The sequence below is a fragment of the Corvus kubaryi genome, unplaced genomic scaffold (genome assembly GCF_017639235.1).
Source record: "Corvus kubaryi isolate FWS band 111438036 unplaced genomic scaffold, C.kubaryi_AGA036_p1.0 137, whole genome shotgun sequence".
NCBI lineage: Eukaryota > Metazoa > Chordata > Aves > Passeriformes > Corvidae > Corvus > Corvus kubaryi.
Genome location: NW_024580671.1, coordinates 17,169,486 through 17,191,192, shown reverse-complemented (window position 1 = coordinate 17,191,192; position 21,707 = coordinate 17,169,486). Strand labels below are relative to the sequence as shown.

General features: G+C 40.7%; 1 long non-coding RNA gene across 1 annotated transcript; it reads left to right on the top strand.

Moving 5' to 3' along the window:
• The first annotated feature begins 254 nt into the window (after nt 1-254).
• On the top strand, nt 255-9,953 carry LOC121659453. The gene is made up of 3 exons (XR_006014337.1): nt 255-265; nt 7,246-7,249; nt 9,880-9,953. It is a non-coding gene; the product is annotated as an uncharacterized LOC121659453 (long non-coding RNA).
• The last annotated feature ends 11,754 nt before the right edge of the window (nt 9,954-21,707 follow it).

Genomic DNA, 21,707 nt, shown 5'->3' with positions numbered 1-21,707 from the left:
TACTAAAAATCAGTGAAGGCATTGTAGAAGACTTAACCATTGGATTGGCAGGCATTTCCTTAGTTTCTCTTAAACTAGTACATCAAAATAAAGTTCCCTCTGTGCCACTGATGTGTAAGCCCGGGGACATCACATTTTCTATTTCCTCTTCAGTCTTTTTTTTTTAATAATTGCAATGGTTCTGCCCCCACTGGAAAAGAAGTCCATAATCAGAAGAATAATTTATCTCAATTATGAGATAAAAATAAAGAGTGACAGACTTCCTGTTGGCTGTTCACTCTTCCAAGGGAGTTTCCACAACAGCAATCCAGGACTAGCCTGAAAGTTTACAAAACAGTGATCCAGAGAGCTAAGCACCCGGGACATAATTTTGAATGAACTTTGCATCCTGTGGTTAAAGGCCTCAAACAAAAAAAAAAAATGCTTACAATAAGACATGGTTTGTAAAGTTATGAGTCACACACACAAAAAAAAGCCATTTGTCTGGCAAGACATTTAACAAAGTTACAAAGGAATAATGCAGAACAGTTTATCAGACTGTTTTGTGTAAGTAAGCTTTTAAAAGTCTTCTGCATCATCAAAATAAAATTAAACAATTGTGGACATTTCTAAGTGCATGGAGTACAAATCTCTCCAGCACATATAAAACCAATCAGATCCAAGCAGTTTGGTGCAACAAATGCTGTCAGATGTCTGCTAGCCTAATAATGTAGTGGTTCACATGCTGTAACTTAGAAGTGAATTGAGCAAACAAATTTGTTCCTCAATGCTTTTTTATAAACATAAGTGATTCTTATTCACTATATATCTATATCCAAAAATCTAGATAGATAGTCAGTTTTTTTGTTTCGTCTGCTTTGGGAAACAGTCGTCATGGTGTACTAAGAGTTCTCATTGTTCATTGGTGCTTTACTGGGATGCTTTAATCTCTTACAGTAAAAACTCTCCATTTCTAAAGGAGAACAGTAAGTGGTGGCATTTGTCTTCCAGACATCATATTTGATTGGCTTTTATTTTAGCAGGCAAATATTTTTGCAAAGAAACGTGAGGGGGTATTTCTCTGCTGCCTTTACAACAGCAGACACTGAAACCCTTACTCGGGATTCTAAAGACATTGAGGGGCTTATAACTTCTGAACTAGCTGGTGCAATCCAGAAGTCTCTGCCCAGAATGGAAATACGGTTATGCACAGTTATGAATGTCACAGTCATTAGTATGTGCCAATCTAAGTTTCACGTGAAGAATGGCAAACCCAGGTATTAAATTCCTCCCACAGATGTTCCCTAGGCTGAGACAACAGCAGGCTTCAGCTAAGTAAATCAGAAGTACAGAAAATGCTGATCCAGTATCTAACATTAACTCAATAGCCTGAGGCTGCTTTCCTGATGCAGAAAAAACATTAGCGAAACTGTTTTGCATCTGCAAGGTATTTCAGGCAGCGTCTGTCCACATTTAGAACATTAGCATATGGCAGAGAGATTTCATTTGTTTGTTTGTTAGACTGGGAACTACACCAGACCTTTACAAAACGTCCAGCCTTTCTACACGCTTACACCCCATGTTTTTTATGGAATTTATAGTGAAATGTATAATTTACGGGGTAGATGCACAGCAGCGAGATGAGCTTGTTTTGTGTATTTTAAAATGTCATAATATTTTCTAGGTTTTGCTTTCAGCTGCATTTGTTTTGTTTATGTGATGTGAACAATTTTTGAAACCCCTTGACTTAGTGCTTTTATGTCTGCCATCACCAACTTCATTTGGATAGTTAAGGACTTAGCTGTCTGTAGCGACAAGTCTGATGATGCAAGTAGTAATTGTTCTCTGATAAGAAATGCAATTATTTTCAATAATAGAATTTTGAATAACATAAATTTCCAATAATAGAATAGCTAAGATAAACAACAATCAAGGGGTTTAAACAAAGTTCTGCGGAGTCTTCCTTTTGTCTCTTGAATTAAATTAATAGTGTTTACTTCTAATAGTCACTTTAAGAACCAAAAAAACTTCTCAGTGATGTGAGGCCTTTAACATGTCCATTCTTAAAAAGGAGTGTAAAATATATGCTGGCCTCTTCTACAAAAATGGCGCATAAACAACACACCTCAGACACTGCAGAGCTTTTTAACATTCCTGTTGAATTTTTGTTTTCAAAGACTTTAATCCAAAGATGAAAAGTAACTGAAGGCTTACTCAGGCTTTGCAGAGAAATCATGAGAAAGTTCAGGGATGAGCAAGTCATCCTTGTTGGTAATTCATTATATAACAAGAAGAAAAAGCAAACCAAACTTATTAGTCAGATTATTAAACAAAGTAGAGTGAATGCCTGAGGACACGCCCTGTGCCTCCATAGTGGTCCTGTTTCCTTTCTCCCTCCCTTAGCATTGCCAATTCCTCTTCCATCAACTAAGACAAGGACATTTTCACCACATGCAGCAACGCTTGCCCTCCTTTCTTCAGTTTAACTTTTCTTATCTCTTAAATCTACCACATCATCTTGCTTTTCTACTGGGATGTGTTAAGCACGTACAACGAGCAGGATATGCCAAAGATCTTCTTTCCTTTAAGACTTAAACACCACTGTTGCATCAAGATTCAAACACTTTATAATTTTCATTGTAAAACCCTTTTCTAATTTGCAATGCACATGAAACACTCACAGCAGGTGGGCCATAGAGTCAGGTAGTCACTTTTTCCTTCCTTTTGTATCAGGGAAGATACTGGATGCCCCCAGCCAGATTCACTTCCCTGATTGTAGAACACAACCATCATTAGAGATGTGTTTTGGTATGACATCTCACTTCCCACCACCAGTCCAGGAGGGCATGAGGGCTGTCTGAGGTAAAGCCTCCAGCAGATTTCTTGGAAACTAAAAATATCTTAAATGGCCATAAATAGGCATGTTTAAGCAGCTGGATGCAGACTTTCACTTAGGAGTCAGTTTGAGGCTGACATCTAAATTACAGTTTGGAAGGAGAGAGAAATCATATAGTAGGACACCTGCTAAAATTAATGTTATGCGTATTAGAGTGACAAACTTATCCCCTCTCCCATTTAGGGGCTGGAACCTTGCAACACTAAGGAAATTAGGAGGTATCATCACCTCCATTTTGTAAAGAGTGAAGTTGAAGCAAACTGGATTAAGGGCTGAACTTTGATTTCATGCTGGAGCAGTGTGTTTCTGAAAGACAATCACCATGGCCCAGAGAGGGAACTCCAGCCTCGAGGCTCCAGTAATTGTCCAAAATTTTAGGACACTATAGGACACTACATAAGCACAAAGTTTGTGCCCAATCACTCTGTGCTCTAGCAGCTGTGGATATCCTGAATTTTTGCCTGATAGTTATCAGTAAAAGTGTTTGTTTCATTTCTACGAGTTATTGCCATTCTTTGGACTGTTGTTGAACCAGTGGTGTTTCGACATAGTTGTTAAGCCCTGACCTTTGAGTGCACTTAAACCCCTCATTGCCCAGGGCGTCCGTGTCCAGGCACTGGCCATGGGGGCATCTATGAGGAGAGGCCAGGGCTGCCCCAGGCAGGACACAGCTGGTTCCAGCCAGCTCCTGCCCACCTGCCCCAGGCAGCGCACAGCCCAGCCCCTTGGGCACGATGGTGGTGGTGCCTCAGGGAAACAGATCCAAGAAACAGCAAAATGCCTGATGAAGCAGCAGAGTGGAACAAAAAGGAGCGAGAAACAGTCTTGCAAACAACCAGGTCAGAGACCCATGTTTGAGAAGTTGGTGAAGAACTACATTAATTGACAACGAATTAAATTAAACTGCCCTGAGTGGAGTCTGTTTTGTCTGTGACAATAATTAGTGTGATTTCCTTGTAGTTCTCTCAACCCATGTGCTTTTATTTTATTTTGTTTCCCCTGGCCTGATGAGGAGGCAGAGTGAGAGAGTGGCCAGGTAGGCATCTAGTAGTCAGATCAGGTCAGCCCAGCACACGTTTATAGTGAGTGGCAGTTACACTGATTGCATTTAGGAATTTGATCACAGCATAGATTTGGTGAAAGCTCAACAGGACAGCTGCAAGTCTCCAAATCATACTGCTGGCTTGTAGTTGTTAAAAATTATTGTAGTAGATCTATTTTCATGCACATTTCACAGGCTCCCCTGGTTTGATGTATATGCACGACCCCACCTTCCACAAAAATGTTTTACCTGCACCATGCGAGCTGCTGGCTCTGTGGAGCTCTGTAGTGGTGTCTGGCTCCTAGACACCGTACTCACAGCCACTTTGGTTCCTTTGCCCCAATTTTGGTTGTGTCCTTCAGCCCCCAGCTCCCTTTTCTACCCTAGATGAGCACTTCTTCCCCAGCTATTCTGCACTGCAGCCAGGCAGACCTGAGCAGAAGGTCCTTGACCAGTCAGAGCCCAAACTGAACAAATAACCGTTCAGATCACGTATCACCCTGTGCAGGCACTTAAATGGATGTTTGCCAGTGTGGGCTTTTATTCTGATGTCATTCCTCTACTCTACCCCTGCTTTTTATTACATTTTTAAGAGCTTAATATCTTCAAGACTTCATTTCAGTAAAATTTTGGGGAAATTGGCCAGTCACTTCAAAATATATTTGTGGTAGGGGAAATGACTTGCAGAGAGAGACAGAACAATCACAAAAAAAATGGAAAGCAGGCTAACAATATATTGAGCTATAAGTCTTTTCAACTTTAATGCAGAGGAAAAATCTGCAAAGACTTCAGAGACAACAGGTGCCATCTACAGCATTTCGTCTTGATCTAAACAGCGTGAAATTGTATATTTGTACCTGTAACTCCTGCCATCTGCCCCTGAGAGCAGGCTGAAGCATTTATGTGCTGGGACTGCATATTACATTATGAAGCATTACATGCAGCAACCTCCAGTCTCCAGGGGCCACACTTCGGTTTTTAAAGATTAAATAGCCAACAATCTTCACCGTTTGATTTCTGGCATAAGATCTTCTCCCTGTGCAAGGGTTTAATAGTATTTTTAAAAATTATTTTCTATAGCTGTTATGTATGCTTTATGTCAACTTGATGGAATCATTTTCTTAAGCGAGAATGGAACTATGCATCCAAACCATGTTAAAAGGACAAATTTGAAAGTTATTTTACAATTAATGCAACTGCTTTCTATGCTAGGGTGGCAAATAATAACCTTACCAAGAAGACTCCCGTGGGAATGTATGAAAATATGTAACTGCCATATCAGTGCTTCCTCTTCCACATTTGAGCCAAGAAACTATCTTTGCCCTTTAGCCAACTCATCATGCCTTATCTGAGAAAGTATCTTTCTTCTGAAATTTTGAAGCAAAATTACGAGTAAGAATGTGCTATATTTTTATTGACATTCCATTTCTACTAAATATTGTCTGCAAATATTAGTGGAAGAGACGTTCTTCCACCAGTAGGGAATTGGACAACTAAGATCCTCACTTTGTCCAAGTTCCCTCAGGCTAGTCACAGAATCGCAGACCCATTTAGGCTGTGCAGGAGCTCAATACTCTGTACTTAATGCTCATTAGCAACAGGGTGTATCTGCTCTGGAAAAGAACCAGGGTAGCAGAGCTGCATAGTTCTGCTCTCCAGGCTAGCGCAGATGGCTCCACAAAGTGTGCTTTGTGCTGCACAGTTGTATCCTGAGAACCCCCGTCAACAGAAGAGGGGGAAAACAGCCCTCTTTGGAAACTGGTTAGAAGTTAGAAATCCAGCCTTTCTTAATGCAGAAATATGTACCATTCACACTTCAATATACATGCAAAGTGCAGGACAGTCTTTTCTACTGTGATTTGACAGATGCCACAAAAGTGCAAAATGGGAATTGGCCTTAATAGTCCTGCACACTGCCACAGAACTTATAAAGTGGGATCTAGACCCAAAGGGACACAACTTACCAGCTCCATGGGATTTCAAGGTTTAAAGGCACCAGCACAGCTAGATGTATATACTCTATTTTGCACTTTCTCTAATTGTTTCAATTTTTTCCTCCTCATCAGAATTAAAGTTTTCCACTTTGGGAGCTGATAGGACCTTAAAGAAATTAGAAAATACCACAGAAAATTTCCAGAGTTTACTTAATGCCCATTAAGTGATTTATATATTTCCTACCTTGAGCTTAGAAATGAGAGTTGAGGCTGAAGACTGATTTTATTAAACATTCACTGTGTTGGAAGGTAGACTGTTCCTTTCATTTAACTGGCAAAAAAGAGAACAAGTCCCCTGAGATTCCTAAAGCAGTCCTGGATTAGTAAACAACCTCAGAGAGGTGAAATGAAATGAAATTAAATGAATATAAAGGTGAATTCCATCCAAAAGTGCTCCATCTTCCCCCACATACTCTGTAGTCAGAAAACCTGGCCACTCTGAGCAAAGCAGTGAACCATTATTTTTTAAGACATGCTAGAAATTTTCTTCCTGTTTTCTCTTCCCCCCAACATATGAGCAGAGGATGAGTGTCCTTGATGCACAATGCCTCCAAGGGCTGCTTTTGTGGTGCTTCAGCCTGTGCCGCTTGTCTTGCACATGGCTGTGCCTAAAGACTCAGACATGCTGGAAGGGCTAGCAACAAACATCAGCATTGTAGTCAGGCATAAGAACATTAAACTAACTGAAATAACCATGATGGCTTCACTGACTGAGATGAAGAAAATGAAATATGCATAAAAATTAATTTAGTTTGCAAAACGTATTTTAATGTAACAAGACCTTTTTAGGCACTGCATGGTGTTGGTCATCACACAGGGAAAGTATTTAAAATATGATTTTCATCTTCATCCTTTTAAACCCTCATATGTAGACTCCACTTGCACTGATCTAATAATTTTGGTCCTCAAGAAAACCTCTACAAAGATATGACTGCAAATAAGGCACAGGAACAAGCAATTCCCAAATGGCTTAAAACAATTTTTCTCTGTGTCCTCCCCACTCCAAATCTCCTCAGAATATGTGTAGTAGAAATGGAATGCAGAGTGTCTTGTGGTATGGATTCTCATTTGATTTTAAAAGCCAACACCTGCATATTTTGGCCAATAAAGCACTCTACTTTTGCCAAGCTATCTGATCTCTCAGCATCCTTCTTGAGACAGATGTAGAGCCTCCAGTAGCATTGAGTGTTTTGGATGTGTGAGAGCATTAATTCTTTGAAGTGTACAGATTCCTTGAATGAGTTAATTATATACAGCTAAGAAACTGGAGTACAACAGGACTACAGGTGAAATAAAAAGGTAAAGAGGCTACAATATGAATGGTGTGTGACAAGCTGGGTTCTTTGAAGGTTTAAATGCAAGAATGGAGAATGTGCTCTTCTGCTCTCTATAAATTTGAGAAAACTAATTTAACATTTGCTTACCTATTTTAGCTTCTGCTGCACATAACTGACTATATATTATTCATAATATTTCCTTCATTTTGATTTGATCTTCCCACTTAACTCTTAATAAGTCTTGGTTTTAATTAGGCCACCTGCATCTTGTAATGTAATGGAGGCACAACTTTAAAACTATGAATTCCAAACAGTAAGTGCAGCCTCACATGAAGAAATTTATCATGGAAAATAATTTGACTTTAATGTTCAAAGCTTTGCATTTCTGTAATGTGATAAGTGAGAATAATTTCCTCTTGCTGTAATTCTTATAGGACACAATGTTCATTTAATACAAAATTTAATAGAGCAGAATGTGCTCATGTAATGCAAAAAGATTAGAAAAAGTTATGCAGCATGAATTTCAATGCAACTTGTCCCACACATCTATTTTAGTTATTGCAGACCACCTGTTAACTAAATGCCTCATGTGAGTAGACAAAAGTATCATGTATCTGCTGTTACTGTGCCACTTTGAATACTAAGAAAAAATAACACTTGTCATTCACATCATTGGCTTGACAGAAGATAGTAATCCAATTTCCTGATAGCTGGTATGTATCACTCGGACAGGATTCACTGCTGAATTGTCATTCGTCATTTAAAGGCACAATAGTTATTACACTTCTTGTTAAAACTTTGAGGGGTACCCTAATGATGTGTAAGTAACGCCTAAGCAACACATTGAGATTCATAATGATTCACCACAAACAAATATGCTTCAAATAACTAATTTATTTGCAAAGACACTCCATGCAAGCTAAGTCTAGTGAGCTCAGTCCACATTCCAAGGTAATCCTGTTTCAGTTGAATAAACAAGGATCCAGACATGAATAACAAGAATTCATGAATAATAACAATTAACAAACAGTATTAATTATCTATTCATCCACAGGTTGATAAAATGTAGTTAGATCTCTAAATTGCGATTTCTGAAAGTCACAGAATGACAGAATAGTTAGTGTTGGAAGGGACTTCTGGGGATCATCTTATCCAATGCCTCTGACAAGGCAGGGTCACCTAGAGCAGGTTACACAGGTGGGTTTTGAATGTCTCCAGGGAAGGAAACTCCACGACCTCCCTGGACAGCTCATTCGAGTGCTCTGCCACCCTCAACATGAAGTTCTTTGTCATGCCAAGACGGCACTTCATATGTTTTAGTTTATGGCCACTACTCCTCGTCTTGTCACTGAGAACAACTGAAAAGAGTCTGGCACCATCCTCTTGACGCCTGCCTTTGAGATATTTGTATACCTCAGTGTTCTCTAGACTAAACAGGCCCAGCTCCCAGTGTCTCCTTACAAGTGAGATGCTCCAGACCCCAAATGATCTTTGTGGCCTCTGGGGGACCCTCTCCAGTAGTGCCTTGTCTCTCTTGTACTGAAGAGCCCAGAACTGGACACAGCACTCCAGATAAGGCCTCACTAGGGCCGAGTAGAGGGGCAGGACCACCTCTCATGAGCTGCTGACAATGCTCTTCCTACTGCACCCCAGGATACCATCAGCCCTCCCTACATAATTTGGCAAAAACATTTGTCAAACCCATTAATGCACTAGAGTTGACATTTTGAATTGTCTTTTTCTTTATGACAAAGTCATAAATTTCATGCTTTAATCACAATAGATTTATCTTTAAAAATTTATCTTTAAAAGATAAATTTATCTTTAAAAGATTTATCTTTAAAGATTTGTCTTTAAAAAGTAATAAGAACATACTATGTACTGAATGCATTTATTATTGGTTTATTTAATAATTTTTTTTTAATGTAAGAATTACATTTGTTAGCGTGTCAACATGAAACAAGACATGATTACATGAAACACCAGGGTTTGTGAGATCAAGCTAACTGGATTAAAGAAACAGATAAACCTGTTTCAGTATCAATTTCCATTGCTGACAGATCTTAGTTTCCAAAGCTGTTTCCTACTTCCATATCACATCATTGCATGAAACTGACAATTAATTTTTTAATTTTCCTTCTGCCATTTTTAATTACATGAAATAAAACTATCAATATGCTACCTATCACTCAGTAATTAGAACTGTTAACATTTTAAAGTTTGCTTGTGAAATTACTGTGTAATTACTTCTTACTCTAGCAGAAGAATGTAAATATGTTCTACTGTGAGTCTGCAGCAAGTCAGAAACTTTGACACAGTATTTTGTAGCTATTGTAAAGTTTGAAAGTATACAAAATAATTTTCTTTACATCTGTGCTCCAAAATTGTTTCTACACTTAAGATTTTGGCTGAGCATTGCATGATTTCCCTCCCACCCGTGCCTTTCCCCAGCCCAGAATCACAGTATTTCCTGGCTGTCCCTCATTCAAATCTGTTAAGAGTTTGATAAAAGTCTGTGAGATTGTAGTGGTTTGACCCTGGCTGAATGCCAGGTACCTACCAGAGCTGCTCTATCACTCCCCTCCACAACTGGACAGTGGAGACAAAAGGTAACAAAAAGTTCATGGGTTGAGATAATGTCTGGGAAAGAGATCACCCACCAAATACTATCGTGGGTAAAAGAGACTTGAGGATATTAACTGAATTCACTACTAACAAAATCAGAGCAGGATAATGAGAAGTAAAATACACCTTGAAAACACCTTTTCCTCACCCCTCCCTCCCTCTCAGTGCTACCTCCTCCCCACAGCTGCACAGGGAGACAAGGAATGGGGGTTATGGTCAGTTCGCCCCAGGTTGTTTCTGTCACCACTCAGGGAGAGGAGTCCTTCCCCTGCTCCTGTGTGGGGGCCCTCCCACGGGAGACAGTTCTCCATGACCTTCTCCAACATGAGTCCATCCAATGGGCAACAGTCCTCCCCAAACTGCTTCACCATGGGTCACTCTTCCACAGGGTGCAGTCCTTCAGGCACAGCCTGCTCCCATGTGGGTCCCTCACAAGGTCACAAGCCCTACCAGGAAACCTGCAGTGTGGGTTCCTCTCTCCACAGGTCTGCAGGTCCCTGCCAGGAGCCTGTTCCAGCACAGGTTTCCCGCAGGTTCACAGGCCTCTCTTGGGCATCCACCTGCTCCAGCATGGAGTCCTCCACAGTCTGCAGGTGGATCTCTGCATCCCCATCATCATATATGGGCTGCAGGGAAATCACCTCTTAACCTCACTCTAGTGCCTGGAGCAGCTCTTCCTTCTCCCTCCTTTTCCGCTGACCCTGGTGTCTGCAAGGCTGTTCCTCTCACATATTCAGTCTTCTCTGGCCTCAATTACATCTATGCAATAATTTTGGGGTTTTTTCATCTTAAATATGTTATCACAGAGGCATTGGCACCATTTCAGATTGGCTTGGCCTTGGCCAACAGCAGGTCTGTCTTGGAGCTGGCTGGCATTGGGTGAAGCTTCTGGCAGCTTCTCACAGAAGCCATCCCTGTAGTCCTCCCTGTAGCCCTCCCTGTAGTCCAAAACCTGGCCATGTGAAATCAGTACAGAGACATTACTTCAAGCCCCTCAAATATGCTTCAAGATATGCCAAACTTTGCCTAGATTTGGCAAATTTGAGCATCCTTAGTATTTAACAAATTGAAAAGCCTTCTTCAAAAGTCCCACATAGACTTACTGTCTGTGGATCAATGACACAGTAAACAAGAACAGCTTTCAAGGAACCATTTGGGTCAGTCATACTGTTTTGTGCACAATACCTGGGGAATCTTTAATGTATCCCTTATTGACACAATTCAGAACCATGTCAGACTATTCAGGCTGTGCTTAGGGAGCATTAAGGCAATAAACCTGTACAAAATCCCAAGCTCAGCCTCTTAAAAATCCTTATTGAATTTTTCAGCTAAAATTACTCACAATTTGGTGAGTGACCAGTTCTTTGTGTGAAGTAAGTTGTTTTAAAGCACGTGCCTGCCACAACATAATCCTGCATGCCACTCTGGCACCATCTGGAGACCAAGAACTGCGTCACCTTTCAGGAGTAACTAAAAGATGTCCAAGGATTTTGTGTCCCTTCTTTGTCATCCAGAAGAGCACTAAGGATGCTCCCATAAATAACCTGCCAAGGCTTAGGAGCACCAACCAGCTATCAGTGACCTGACCAACCTCTAACTGTCTTTCTCCATAGTGTCTCCATAGTCTTACACTCAACTCCTGCTCAGATTTTGGCCAGCACACAGCTCATGCCAAGGCCTGTTGTATGTGCCCTGCAATGGCACTGGTACCAATGCCATTAGGTCAAAGTGATGGCAACACATAGGCCAGACATGGCTGCCAGAAAGGACTCCAGTCATTACACAGCCACTGTCACCTGCAGCTTGCTGTCTCCTGCAGCCACAATCCTTGCACACTGATTTACTGGCACTTTTCTTCAGAACCTGCTAACTCCAAGAAATTGGACAGACCAAACTTTCCGGCTTGAAGGTGTAAATACTTAAGCTTACACAAGGAATTTTTGAAGCAGATCTAACAGCAGCTGGAGAGCTGGTGTTAGATCACACTTCCTGGTGTGATACAGGAGATGCCACGTTGTGACAGAAGAGGAGGGATGAGCACTCTCACCATTGGCTAGATTACTGTTTTGCTTATAAGTGCACAAGTCACAAGTCATGAGCTGAGCTGCAAGTAATAAATTAGAGAACTAGTAAGTTAGAAATTTCGAGAACTAAGTGATGAATTAGTGGACTCACTTTAGACTAGTGTAGACAAAGGGGACTGAGCCCCTGCAGGTTTTCTCTTCTAATGAGCTCATATAATAGTTTATTTCACAGAACATCTCATCCTGTGAATTTGAGAGATCCAAAGAGATCATGACAGTAGTCCGCTTCCAGGGTTTGAGCCCATGTTCAAGTTCTGCCCTGATCTGGTGCAGCCACATAACCTGGGATCCAATTTTGCAGAAAAGACCCAAGTGGATCTCGCTCGATCTCCTAATGCTTGATACAAAACTGGTTGGACAACTGGAGGCTAGATAGCAGCTGACAGTAGTTAAGTGCCAAACACAGAAGGTTGCATAGAAGTTCCAGTGTAGTCTGTCCTGGCTTTAGTATTAACCAACATTTTCATAAAGAGTCTGAAGATAAAATAGAATGGCTTCTTATGCTCTTTCTGTTTCGTTATTACAATATTGTATTTGTGAAATATAAAACTAAAAGGAGCTGCACATATCTAGGCTAATATCATTAGAGTTCAAATATTCTTAGCAAACAAGAAATTATCTACTGAAGAACAGGAAACAATTCACCATCAATAAATGCAGGTTCCTATTCTTAGCAATAATTGACTACACAAATGTAGGGTGTACAGCATTTGAATTTGATAGCAGATTTTCAAAAACAGATTTTAGGGATTACAATGGATCACAAACTGAACATGAGTGAATAATGAATAATGTCCTGCCCAGAAGATAAAAACAACCAGCCATTTATAATTAGGAATATGTGAAGACAAGTGAAATAGTCTCCTTGCTCTGTCTAGCATGGATTAAGTTCAAGATTGAATATGGGATCCACTACACAGAATTTCAAGAAAGTGGTAGCAATCTAAGCACAAAGCATAAAGAATCAATAAAAATGGAAAGCTGTGGTTATTTAATCAAAGTTACAACTAACTTGGAAATACTATACCAGGATGAAGTAAATGGCTTATGTCGCACCAATAAATATTCATGGTAGACACTGGGAAAATCTTACTAACAATGGAGGAGCAAAGCCCTTGAACAGGTTGCATATTCTGAAGGGGGATACCCTGAACAGGGGATATTCTGAAGTCTTCTGTACTGGAAGCATATAAAAAATTGCTATAATAAATGACTTTGTCAGAAAAGATATGATATATATTGCGGTGCCCAGACTGGATGTGGAAGGTCATTCTAGCCTTTTCCAAATGTTAGAAATAAAGTACCACAAGGCTGCAAGGAAATATTATAATTTTGATTATTCTTTATCTTGTCATTGCAGTTTATTTGTATTACAAAAGCAGCATTTATCATGATGATGTTTGCTCAATTTTCATCCATTTATGATCCTTTTCCAAAGTCGATTTCTTCTCTTAACAAAGCAGGATTTTTTTAAAATCATGACAAAGTCTAAAGATTAACAGACATATAACATATTTGATAGTTAAGTGTAGTGGTTTGGTCCAAAATACTCATTACTGTTTATCTGCTGTGAGATAAGAATTAGGAGAAATGCAAAACAGGCACCAAACTTGAAAGAATATAAAGAAGTTTATTAACAGACCTAAAAGAAGAAAAAAAAAAAAATACCACCTTCAGAACTCTCCTCCTCCCCCCACCTTCCTCCCTTCTCCCACTGACGATGTGAAAAGACAACCCTTAAGATTTTCAGTCTGTTTACCACTTCCATAATAACCTTGTTCAGTCCATTTAGAAAGAGAAGTCTCTTCTTGCTCATGCTATGAAAACATTATCACAACGAGACAGCCGCCCACTTCCAAATATCGTTCAGTCCATTTAGGAAGAGGAGTCTCTCTGCCTGCGTGTGAGTCCTTTCCCCCGACTTGCAGCTTTTCCCGCAACTGCCTTCGAGGGTCCACTCTTGAAGTTTTTTGGGGTACAATTTTTAAGGTTGAGCCGTTCAGAAACAAAAACAGAGAGGCCCTTCTCCTTCCCTGGGAGCAAAGGGTCTTCATCATCTTCATCTTTAGGACTATCTCTGGGAGCATCTCTACGGACTGAGGTTTTCTCCTTTCCCGTTCGGAGCAAAAGTCCTCATCTGGTTCATCTCTCCCTGTCCAAACTTCTCATGAAATTACAGCTGCGTCAGCATCTGCCTATCTCAGCGCAGGTGCTTTTGCTCACGAATTGAACACTCCACCCCCCATATCTTCATGAAATTACAACAGGATACTCTGATATATCATAGCTTCACAACAGAATTTCAGCTTTAAGCATCTCCTCTCTCTCTTCCCTCAGGTTTTCAGCTCTTCACAGCAATAAAAGGGTTACTCTCACCTCGGCCTTGCAGCTTTACAGCTGGAATGTTGAATTTTTTCTTATCGCAGTCGAGAGGGGGGAGAGCCGAGCTGCTCCGGCTGCCCACGGCAAGGCAGTGGGGGGGGTTCCACGGCTGGAACAGGTCCATGGCTTCAGGATGGCCGTGGCCCGGCCCGGCCTGGCCCAAGCAGGGCCTGGCCGGGCCCACTGGGCCCTGCTCGGGCCCTGCAGCCACCTGTCCCAGCGCCGGAAACGAGAGAGAGCTTGGAGGGGGAGTTTGCCTATTCTTAAATGTGGATCACAGAGGTGATCACAACTTTAAGTGGCTTAGAGAATTGTCCATATTCAAACTGGCCAGCTGATAGGTTCTATCAGTTCCCAGAGGAAACTGTAAGCACCCCTTAGCAAGGACGTCCCTTCCGGGACTATGCTTGCTAACCTATGACATTAAGTAAGCTGTGTCTACATGCAACAGGAAGACTTTCAAAAAGAAAACAATAAACGTATCAGATTCAATATTTAATCTCACTACAAGAGAACAAGTATATTTTATGTTCTTGTACCCTTAAAGCTGTATATCAATATTATTAGGTTATATATTGTGTATATTCTCAGTATGGTTCCCTCAGCAACTATATTTTGGGTATCTTTGCTATGGCAACCAAAGATGATTGCTTATTTTACTGTTTCAATTAATAATCCATGGCCTGAACCATAAAAGCAATAGTTAGATAATACATCTACAAAAGGCTAAATAAACATGTATTACACAAGTGCAAGTTTTCTGAAAGAGTTATTACTCTGGTGTAGGAATAATACATACATGCATCACTAGTTAGATTCTGTATTTCAGTGCTTAAAATAGACATGCTGGGCTCAATTCTAGCCTTATACAGAGGAGGGCACAGCAGTGGGTTTTGCAACATATGTGACAATCATCTATTATGCGAGAATCACATTATGTCAGAATAAACTCCTTTTTTATGAAGGCAGGAGAATAAATTTCCCACTATGCCCTTCTGCCCCAGTCTTGCCCTCAGCTGCATAAGAACAAATCTATTAAGTCAAAGGAGTCTCTCTGCAAATGGAAATTGAATTTCTGACTTGAAATTCAGAAAACTGAAAGAGAATTGGGCCTTTGTCAATTTTGTTTGTAGAATTTCTAATCACACTTAGCTTATTGTTATGTAACAGGTAAAGTATGTTTCTGTAAGACTTCATAAAACTGGTGACAAAATATTCTCAACCAAGAGCATTTTAGAATTCAGGATGGTAAGCACAAAAGCTGAATACATCTCTAAGTAAACATGCTTTTCTGCCTTTACTTTGAACAAATATAAAGAGTATCTAGATGATCTTAACCATTTTGCAATTTCCATTTATATAAGAATTATTTTATATATGTTTTGCAGCTCTTCACATCTCAGCACTTTGTCATCTGACTATGAAGTGGCTCACAGATTTAATTATAAACACAAGTCTAGAAGCCTGGTTTATGTTACCAGTCTGGACTTGAACATTGCTTTCATAAACCATATTTACACAACAAATTCACAACTTACATCAGCAATGCCCTTACACTACATGCAAGTCAAATCATCCTCTCTTAGAAGTAAATGGTCAATCTATGTAACTTAGCTTATGCATGATCAGAGAATTAAAACATGGTAAGTTTGGGAACTTATGCAAGTCTAAACATATGCTCTTATTATAATAATTCCATCATTCTTTGATGTATACATCAGGGTCTCCTGAGGTAAGAGAAGCCAACAGGGAAACACAAGGGAAATATCTCAAATGAATTAATGAGCGTTCCTCTAGGAAGGCAACACATCCAACAGCCCTTTAGGTGCCTTTACACCAATGCATATGGGCAGCAAACAGGAGGAGTTGGAAGACACAGGCTGCTAGAAGGTTATGACCTTGTTGCTGTTACTGAAATACGGTGGGACAAATCCCATGACTGGAGTGTGACTATCAATGGCTATGGGCTGTTGAGAAAAGACAGAGGAGGAGAGGTGGAAAGGCTGCCACCTCTCTTTCTGTACATCTCTTGATGTGAATGAGGTGAAATTAGTGTGAAGACTTGTCTCTGAAGAACAGCCACAAGGAGGTCAAACGCCTGTGGGTAAGAACCAGAGACTGAGACAACAAAGGGAACCTCTTGCTCCATGTCTACAACAGGCCCCTGATCAAGGGGAGCCTATTGAAAAGCCCTCTTGCTCCAGCTACAGGAGGCATTGTGCTTGCAAGCTCTTGTCCTGCTGGGGGACTTCAAACACCCCAACCTCTTCTGGGAAAGTTTCACAGCAAGGAGTAGGCCATCCAGGAGAACTCCTGGAATGCATGGAGGGTAACTTTTTGAGCCAGGTAAGAGACAGCCTTAGCAGAGGCAATGTGTTCCTGAATCTGATGGTCACCAACATACACGAACTAAGCGGGGACATAAAGGTTGCAGGCAGCCTGAGTGGCAATGATCATGCATTGGTGGTTTTGTAGTCCTGAGGGATAAGGATCAGGTATACAGTACAGTTAGGCCCCTGAACTTTGGGAAAGTCAACTTTCAGCTCTTCAAGAAGAAAGTCAATAGGATCCCCAGGGAGACTGACCTCTGGGACAGGGGAGCAGATCAGAGCTGGCAGATCTTTAAGGAAGTCTTCCATAGAGTACAAGAGCTAGAAATCCCCTGGAGCAAGAAACTGGGCAAGGAAGGCAGAACGCTTGCATGGCTGAGTAGGGACCTGCTGGTCTAACTAAAGGCAAAGAAGAAAATGCACAGGCAGTGGAAACAAGGACAGGTAGCCTGGGAAGAGCATGGAGGTGAAGGTCACTTGTGTAAGAATGACGTGAGGAAGGCCAAGGAGAAGCTGGAACTGAACAAGGTACACAAAGAACAGGAAGGGTTTCTACGGGTAAATTAACCTGAAAAGGAAGGTCAAAGAAGGTATAAACCCCCTGATAAAGAACACTGATAAACTGGTAACAACAGACGAGGAGAAGGCTCATGTACTCAACAACTTTTTTGCCTCAGTCTTCAATAACAGCATCTCTTTCCATGCTTCTGGAGTGGATGGACAGTGGGATGAGGACTGGGGAAGCAAAGTCCCCCCACTGTAAGTAAAGATCAGGTCCATGACCACCTGAAGAACCTGAATGTACATAAGTCTATGGGACCTCACAAGATGCATCCCAGAATCCTGAAGGAATTGGCTGATGTAGTTGCCACGCTACTCTCCATCATATCTGAAAAGTCATGGCAGTCGAGTGAAGATCCAGGTGACTGAAAAAATGGGAAGCATTGTACCCATCTTGAAAATTGTAGAAAGAAGGACCCTGAGAACCACCCATCTGTCAGCCTCCTCTCTGTGCCTGGGAAGGTCATGGAACAGATCCTCCTACAAGCTGTGCTAAGGCATATGAAGGACAGTGGAAGACACCAGCACAGTTTCTTCAAGGGCAAGTCCCACCTGACCAACCTAGTGGCCTGTGATGGAGTGACTACACCAGTGAACAAGTGAAGGGCTACCAGCTATCATTCATCTGGGCTTCTGTAAAGCTTTTGACATTGTCCCCTACAAGGTCCTTTCTAAATTGGAAAGAGATGGATTTGATGGGTGGACTGTTAGATAGATAGGAAATTAGCTGAACAGTCACATCCAGAGGTTAGTGGTCAGTGGCTCAGAATCCAATGGATGTCAGTGACAAGTGGTGTCCCTCAGGGGTCTGCATGGGTACCAGTGTTATTTAATATCTTCATTAATGGCATAGACAAAGGGCTCAAGTGCACCCTCAGCAGATTTGCAGGCGACACCAAGCTGAGTGGTGCAGTTGACAGACCTGAAGGATGGGATGCCATCCAGAGGGACCTGGACAAACTCAAGAAGTGGCCTGGTGGGAATGTCATGGGTTCCAACAGGAGCAAGTGCAAGGTGCTGCAGCTGGGTCAGGGCAACCCCCTGTAACAATACAGGCTGGGGAATGAACAGATCCAGAGCGGCCCTGCCAAGAAGGGCTTGGGGTGCATGAGAGGCTGGACATGAGCAGGCAAAGTGCCCTCCCAGCCCAGAAAGCCAATTGTATCCTGGGCTGCATCAAAAGCAGTGTGGCCAGCCGGTCAAGGGAGGGGATTCTGTCCCACTGCTCCACTCTGGTGAGACCCCACCTGGAGTGCTGCATCCAGCTCTGGGGCCCCATCACAGGAAGGACATCAGTCTGTTGGAGCGAATCCAGGGAAGGCCGCCATGACGATTAGCGAGTTGGAGCACCTCTACAGTGGGGAAAGGATGTGAGAATTGGGATTGTTCAGCCTGGAAAAGAGAAGGCTTTGTGGTGACCTAATTTGGGATTCCATTCCAGTTTGTTCCAGGAAACATACAAGAAATATGAAGAAGGACTTTTTATAAGGGCCTGTAGTGACAGAACAAGGGGCAATGTCTTCAAACTGAAAGAGAGTAATTAGATGTTAGGAAGAAATTCTTTACTGTGAGGATTGTGAGGCACAGGGACAGGTTGCCCAGAGAAGCTGTGGATGCCTCATCCCTGTAAGTGCTTAAGGCCAGGCTGGATGGGCCTTTGAGCAACCTGGTCTAGTGGAAGGTGTCCCTGCCCACAGTAGGGTAATTGGAATTGGATGAATTTTAAGGTCCCTATCAACCCAAGCCTTTCTATGATTCTATGAGATATTATGTTGTTATGATATGGTATGTTACATTATGTCATAACTGTGCACCTGGTGAAGAGGCAACAAATGCATATATTGCATAATGTTATTGCTTGTAGAGAGCTAGGTTCTGAAGACAATACCTGCATGGAAAAATAATGGAAAAACACAAGAATTCATGTAGCCAAATAAGCTTTTTTTTTTTTGTCTTGTCCCCATTGTCTTCTGCCTCAATCTATCCACAATAATATCTTTCCTACCTCAAAACATGTAAGATCTCAAGCTATACATGCGGTACAGTAGTATCTGAAGGTGTGATGTGGTTCCATAAATAGCTATATTATTCTCCATGTCTTTCAATATTTGACTGTTTCCCAACTCAGTTTGATGGGAATCCATGATTAACAAAATCACCCCTCTCCACATAAACCAGGGTTTCATAGTTTTAATGATCTTTGATGCTCATATCCTAATAGAAATAGTTTAGTTATTCCATTTATTTGAAGGACTGAATAATCCTAAAACAGCCACTCTCGCTTAGTCTTTTCTTACAGCAACTTTGCTAGCTGATACTCTTTCTGACAATTACTCTGTCTCTTTTTAAAGAATGTCAAACCAGAACAATCATTTTCTTAAGAGAACATGGGGATTCTGAAGAGAACATTACCTCCTGAGTAATCTAAATAAAGGTGGAAATAAGACCAAAATCCTCACGTGCAGGTGGAGAAGTACCCACTGAATTTTCAAAATACAACACCTATGTATATTTCTCATGAATGAATACAGATGTTTTCATTGGTGCACAGCACCATCACATTAAATGTCAAGGTGACCTTGTTGTTCATCATCAAATTTTCCAAGCTCTAAAATCCATGCACTGGCGTAGATTTCCTTGAAAATCTCCAGACCTTAAGATATACAGACAGGAATGCCTGAGCAAGCCACAGTGAAGTCAAATACCATCAAAAAAAGTGCATTCATAGTTTTTTTCTCCATATCCTGAAAAACTATGTCTTAGTCTCAAACTAGTATTTTGAGCTTTTTTGAGGAAAACAATCCTTACAATTTTTTTCATGGTTAAAGTCTGAATATCTACAAACTCCAGGTAAAGCTGATAAAAAAGCATTTTCCGTGAGCAACTGGCTGTTTTAAAGGGAGCCTGGTGATTCTACCTCTGTGTGACTTCCGTTAATGTGCACTAATCACAGACTATCTGTCAGATTCTGAGTCTGGATTCCCAAAAGTCTGTTTACTAGGAGCATGTAATTCTCCATCTGTAGCAGTAAATCTCTTCCAAGACTAAATCTTCTGATTTAAAACATGATGTATGTAAGATTCATTTGCTATAACTTTAGATATTTAAAAATTTGGAAATCCCAGTACGAGTTACCCTATGACCAGTGGACAGAAAAAGGCATTTTCTCTTATCTCAAGAAAAAGGTCTAAAAGACGTTGAATAACTTCTGGAGACGCTCATTTCCTCACTTTTGAGTAACTGATGACAGAGTCAAACTGATGCATGATTTTGGCACTAGTGAGGTGAAGAGGAGAAGGAAGACACGGGTCAGGGGAAGATGGAGGAAACCAGAAGCTGGCACAGACCTTACACAGGAAGTTATGCCCTGCTGGACAAAACCGAAGTGTTGTCAAGTGACATGGAGCTACAAGGGATTTGGAGAAAGAATCAATATCAACCAGTGAATTTTCTTCTCCAGATATCATTCTCTGTAAAATGGCAATCTGAGATTAGAACTTCTCCTGGATACCAGTGTTCTATCCTGTTTTTTTGGAGATACCAACATAACAGTAAACAATGTTCTATACTTAAATAGTTTAATGTTATTTTCATTGCATTTTCCTTGGTATTTCATTGAGAAATTATTCTTTCTATCTCAAGATGAAAATGCTTTCACTTCTACTTGTAAATGCATTTAATCTTTCTTAATTAAGAACCCTCACCAAATTGTAAATGGTTTGTTTCTCTGAAATGTCTGGACCAGAATTACAATTAAATCACTAAAGACAAAAAAAATCCAAAAAGCAGCTCTTCCAAAAAATACCATATTAGAACCGTTAAAGAAAAAGGAAAGGAATAGGAGGAATCTTAGCAACAAATGTAGCAGATGAAGACCTCCTACACATAGTGGTTACATTATTTTGCAATTAATTTCAACACTTTTAGATATTTCAGCATTAAATATTACCAATTCTAATTTTATTTTTCCCATTAAATAGTGTAACTGGCTTCTATAATCAATTCCAAGAGGAACACGTACATGTGGTTTGAGACTGAGCTCTTTGCATAATGTATGCATTTGTGTTGGTTTTCACACTCTAGTAATTATCAAGCAACTTGCCAATGTTAAACTTACTTCTTGCCAAAAGCCCTGTTCTAGTAGTAATCAATCAACACTTGCTCAAGAGTAGATTAAGTTCCACAGAAACATTCAAAAAACACCACAAAGTATAGGAATATTGTGAGGAAATTACAGACAGTTTTCATACCTAACTGCATGATTCTTTTCCTGTTCTACCTCAGTAAATATGACAACGGTAAAAATACTGCTTTGAATCCTGCATTTAGAAAAAAAAAAATAAATTATAATAGGTGATAAGCAGGCAGTTAAGCCTTTGAAATCAATTCCTTCAGAGTGAGGAGATAAACACAAGGGCGAAAGTCAGCAAATGCTTTCCAGGCAACAAAAGAAATGTTGCCAGTTGAAGGACGACCTCTTTAGGGCTACAGTGATTTGGGCTTACCAAAGGTAAAAGATGTATCTGCCTTAGAAAGA